The sequence below is a fragment of the Myotis brandtii genome, unplaced genomic scaffold, assembly GCF_000412655.1.
Source record: "Myotis brandtii unplaced genomic scaffold, ASM41265v1 scaffold465, whole genome shotgun sequence".
NCBI classification, from domain to species: Eukaryota; Metazoa; Chordata; class Mammalia; order Chiroptera; family Vespertilionidae; genus Myotis; species Myotis brandtii.
The window spans coordinates 800767-806923 of NW_005367775.1; positions in this window are offsets into that span (position 1 = coordinate 800767).

Genomic DNA, 6157 nt, shown 5'->3' on the forward strand with positions numbered 1-6157 from the left:
AGTGGTTCTAAACTCTTTTATGGGAAAACCGTAATTTAACAACTTATTATTGCTGAACATAAAATATTTCTAATTGTTATAAATAACAATATGATGAAAATCCACATAGATACATATATACAAGCATACATAAATTCCTTGGAGTTGCTGGCCTAAAGAGTGTACTTCTAAACTTTTGCTTCTAAATTTCTAAGCTTAAAATTGCTCTCAGGAATGGTGCTCAAGTTTTACATTCTTTTTACTTCTGCTTTTCATTTAGCTATGTTAGTTATTTAAAATTTTTAAGTCTTTGCCAGTTTAACAGGTAATAAATCATCTTATTTTAATTTATATTTCTTAGTGAAATTTATTATTTCATGTTAGCCAGTTGTCTTTTGTTTATTAACTATTCATAAGCTTAATAGGTATTTATCTCTTGCTCTGAAGAGCTCTTTATATAAGGAAGGTAGCCCTTTTTAATCTTAAAAATTCTGGGGATATGTTTTAATTATGTATAGTGAAGTCTATCTTTCTTTATGGTTTCTTCTTAGAAAAGCTTTCTCTACTTTAAGATTACTTTGCCCTGGCTGGTTTGGCTCAGTGGTTGGAGCGTCACAGACTGAGGGGTGTTGGGTTTGATTCCCGGTCAAGGGCATATACCTTGGTTGCAGGGAAATTTTTAAAGTGTCTTGAAAAGCTAGTGGTATTTGCCTAGTAGGGGCTCCTGGGAGAGGCAACCGGTCCATGTGTGTCTGTCACTGCATTGACTCTCTCTGTCTCTCCCCCCCTCCTTCCTCCTTTCCACTCTCCCTGGAAATCAATGGAAAAAATAGCCTCAGGTGAGGATTAAAACAAACAAAAAGATTGATTTTCACACAGATTTTAGTTTACTTCTCTAGCATTCTACTTTTAGTTAATTCTAAGCCATTCTGGAATTTGTTAGATGTGAGGTAATGACCCAAATTTATACTTTGTTACTAATTAGGCCAACAACATTTGTTAAACAATTCATTCTATCCCTAGATAGAAATTCTTGATACTCATTTGGGGGTATGTTTTTATTGATTTGAGAGAGAAAGAAACATCAACTGGTTGCTTCCCATTCTTGCCCCAACCTGGGATCGAACCTGCAACCTGCGTATGTATCCTGACTGGGAATGGAACCCACCACTTTCTGACTCTCCAACCAGCTGAGCCACAGCCACACCGACCACGCTGGCTATCTCTAGTTTTAAAATACCATCTCTGTCTTATGTGGGTCTATATCTGGACTTTCAGTAGTTATGTTCCACCCCTGATCTTTCTCTTCTGGTTACAAGTACTACACTCTGTTATAAACTATGCATCTTTCATTGTAGTCTTTTTTAAATCACTTCCAGGAACAGTTTGTGACACAGACAATATTTGTTGTAGGATAGAACTCAATTGTTCCTTTGTCAAAGTTTTCTATTGCTGCCCATTTATTTTTCAATGTGACTTTCAGAATCACATTTTGATCACTTAAGTATTGTGTTAGTATTTTAACTGGAAATATACGCTATATTACGTGTTTAAATTTATAATGGTGAGCAGGTCTTTTCATTGCAAGCATAGTGTTTTATTTTGGAATGTTCCTCATTAAAAGTTTGAAATATTCTTTATAGTTCTGATATGTTTGGGGTTTTTTTAAGTTTCAAAAAATATTTGTTTTGCTTTTAGAAATGGACTCTTCATATTATTATTAAGGATTGTAATATTTTAAACCAGTCACTACTTATATAGAAAAGCTGTTGTGTGTGTGTTTTTTAAATTGGCCACAATATTTGGCTTTTCTATTATCATTTTTAATGGCTTTCAGTTGACTGAATATGATAATGGGAATTCTTTTTCTTTTTTAAAAGATTTTTTATGGATTTTTAGAGAGGGAGAGGATGAGAAATAAACATTTATGTGAGAAGGCGACATGGATTGGCTGCCTCCTGCATGCCCCCTACTGGGGGGTCAAGTCCGCAACCCAGGCATGAGACCTGACTCGGAATCAAACCAGCAACCTGCCAGTGCATGGCACAACACCCAACCAACTGAGTCACACTGGGTAGGGTGGGAATTTTTGTTTTGGATCTTATGAATGTCTAATTTTTGCTTTTTGTTAATCCTGTCCAGAGTTTATTTTTCCATTGATTTTTAGGGAGAATGGAAGAGAGAGGGAAAGACAGAGAAACATCGATGTCGATTGGTTGCCTCCTGCACAAGCTCTGACCAGGGTCCCACCAGCCAGGTTGCAGGCTCCAACCAAGGTACGGGCCCTTGACTGGAATCGAATCTGCGACCTTTTGTTCTGCAGGCTGACGCTCTAGTCTATCCACTGAGCAACCCGGCTACGGCATGAATATCTAATTTTGAGTATTTCACTCATAAGATTTTTTTAATGTATTTCTGTATTTACCAATATATGGATTTTCTCCTTTAACCTAGTGATGATAGATACCAGTTACATTAGTAGAATCTAATATTGAGCCATCTGTTTGCTGCATTCTGTTGACTAAACTTGTATTTAGGATTTTGTATTTATTATTCACTCATAAGAGAGAAGTCTGGTTTTGATTAACAGGTTTTGATGTCTTTCCAGAGTAAATTAGAAAACGATTTCATGTTTTATTTGATTTAGAATAGTTTATATTTCTGAGAATTACCTGTTTTCTGAAGTGGTATTATTTTATTTATATCCAAATACGCCTGAATCTTTTCTTGAATGTAATTCTTTCACAAGTTTTCTATTTCCTCATGTGTTCTTGTTCTGTCTCTTGAGTAAATCTTGGTAATTCCCCTTTTTCTGGAAATTCATATATAGTCTACCTTATATTTAAAATGTTTTTTTAGCATATGGGTACACTTAATGTTAATGTTTAAATATATATGTTATCTACTATTACATATCCTTTTTTTGTCTTTTCTCCTTGTCTAGACAAATAGGATTTGCCCCATTCCACCTCCATATTCTTTTCTCACCACCAGAGAATAATTATCATTTATTTCTAATTTATTATAGTATATTGATTTTGATTCCTTTCCTTTACTGTCTTTATTTTTCTTCCTTTCAATCCTAAAAGAAACCATTTTTAATGATATGAATTCTCTTCTGATTATTTGGCTCCATCCTATAGGTTAAGAATGTATTTGTTTTCTAAATTTCTGGCAGTGCAAATTTGATTACTTGTTTCATCCAAGAATTATTTAGGATAGTGTATTTCAACTTCAGGTGGTTGGTATATTTAGAATTTTTAGTTTAGCTTTTTTTGTTAATCACTTGTAATTTCTATTGCATGTAGTTTTCTTTTAAAGATTTCTTTTTAGATTGCTAAGCAAACAACTTTTGTAAATATTTCCTGGGTGCTGGGGTGGGTATGTCCTTTGTACAGTTTTCATATAACCATTAAATTGATATCATTAATTAAACACTGGTGAGATTCTCTATAACCTTCCTTATCTCTCAAGAAGTGAGACAGTTAAGTAAATTCTTATGCTGCTATTATGTATTTTTTCCTTAGCTGTCTAATCCTTTTTGCTTTATATATTCAGCATACACCTGATCATAAATACTTAATTTTTTTCCATTCAAGTTTTTTTTTTTAATATATATTTTGAATTACTTGGGCTCTGTCAGTTTATTCTGTACTTTGCCTTTAAATTTTATTTTTTAAATGCTACCTTGCTGGCTTTGTTTCTAATCTTTTGCTACATTTTTTTTTTCATTTTCTCTCTTTTTTAAATTTGTATTTTGGGTTTTTCTGTTGATTTTTAGTGTGTACAGGCTTTATATTTAGCTTTAAATATTTCAAAGACTTTGAAAACTCAAACTGATTGTAGGTTATTATTGACCTTAGTGGTTTAAAAAGCAGGCTTACAAGCCAGTCCAAATCCTGGCTTTATTATTTATTAATCTGTATGACCTTAGGTTACCAAAATATTGATTCTCAGTTTTTACATTAGTGAAATGGAACAATGAAACAATACCTAAAGTTTTCAGGATTGGATAACTTAAAAGTGCCTGGTATATTGTATAGTAATTGCTTTATGAATGTTTGCTGTTGGAGAAAGAGATTGGGTGGGTGTAGTAAAGGGAAATTTTACTTCATCGTTGATGACTATTTCTTATTTTAATTTAGAAAAATGTCTTTGTAATAAAATAAATTCTGAGTTGGAAGGTGTCGATTCCAATCAACCAATAACAATATTCACCATTGATGCTTTCCACATAATATAAAATATTTGAACTATCTTGTGTCTAGTTCCATCTTAAACATCTGAAGGACTGATTAGTGCAGAACTCTCTAAAGTGTCATTTTCTTTAGAACACTACAGTTTATTTTCAAATTCAGAGAAATGATTTATTTCTCTGTGTCCATTGGAAGAGATAAGGTAATTCTACATTTGCTAGAAGGAAATGGTATAAATCTTCTAGCATCTGAACCATTCACTTCAGATATTTTAGTCTTTATCCCGTGTTCAGATTGGCTCTTTCAGGCCATACCCGAACACAAAAGTTTCAGCCTTGAATGGGCATCAGAATCACATGTTAAGTTTCATTTTAAAAGTTATTTAAGTATAATATGTATAAATTAAGGTAATATTAAGTGCACTTAATGAGTTTTATATGTTTACTAGAGGCCTGGTGCACAAGTTTGTGCACCAGTGGGGTCCCTTGGCCTGGCCTGCGGGATCGGGCCGAAACCAGCTCTCCAACATCCCCCGAGGGGCCCTGGATTGTGAGAAGGCATGGGCCAGGCCAAGGGACCCCACCAGTGCATGATTGGGGTCAGGGAGGGATGCAGGAGGTTGAAAGCCGGGGAGGGACAGTGGGAGGGCTCCAGGGCGTGTCTGGCCCATCTTGCTCAGTCTCAATCAGCCTGACCCCAGCAGCAAGCTAACCTACTGGTTGGAGTGTCAACTGGTCAGTTGTCTGCCCCCTGGTGGTCAGTGCATGTCATAACAAGAGGTTGAGTGGCCTTAGCATATCATTAGCATATTACGCTTTGATTGGTTGAATGAACAACCGGACACTTAGCATATTAGGCTTTTATTATATAGGTTACCCGTGTAATCACCACCCAGAGCAAGACAGAATGTATCTATTATTCCAGGCCATCTTGCTCCTTCCCAATCATTACCCGTAAACAGAGCTATTCTAATTTCTATCACCTTTAATTACTTTTGCCTGTTCTTAAGCTTCATATTAAGGGAATCAGACAGTATATACTCTTATTAACAACTTTGGTCCAATAAATTTGGTAAGTTAGATGAAATAGACAAATACAATTTAAGACTGGCAGAAGAAGAAATCTAAATGTCTTGTATGTATGAAAGGAATTGAATCTATATTTTTCCCACCAAAAAGAACCCCAACCCAAATATATCTGAAGGCTAAGATGCTTCACTAATGAAATCTTTGAAACACTTATGGAAAAAAGTTATAATTTTACTTTTAGAGACTCTTAGAGGTTAGAAAAAGAAGGAATAAGTTCCAATTCATTGTATGAGTTCAGCATAACCCTGACACCCAAATCTGACATGGACTTCATGAGATAATTATAAGCCAATATCTCATTGAACATTCTTAACAAAATAAAAAATTCAGAGCTTTTTTAATAGGATGCTACATTATGACCAAGTGGAGTTTATTCCAGGAATGCAAAATTGAGTAACATTCATTAATCAATGTAATTTACCATGTTCATGTAATAAGGGCAAAAGGTATAACATTAAACATCCACTTATAATTCCCAGCAGACTAGAAATAGAGGGAAGTTTTTAATTTGGTAAGGATACCTATAAAAAAAACTACAGTAACAAAGCTAATGGGGAAATAAGGAACATTTTCTCCCTGAAGTCCAGACAAGACAAGGATGTTCACTATCACTACTTGTCAATATTTTACCAGCGGTCTGAGCCATATGGCAAAGGGGAAAACATAAAGATTGAAAAGGAAAAAAAAAAATCTGTCTTTATTTGAATGACAGGATTGTGTATACAGAAAATACAGAAGAATCTATAAACAGGTTATTTTAGTAAGAAAATTGAATAAGACCTAACCGGTTTGGCTCAGTGGATAAAGCAGCCGTGGGCAAACTACGGCCCACGGGCTGGATCCGGCCCGTTTGAAATGAATAAAACTAAAAAAAAAAAAAAGACCGTACCCTTT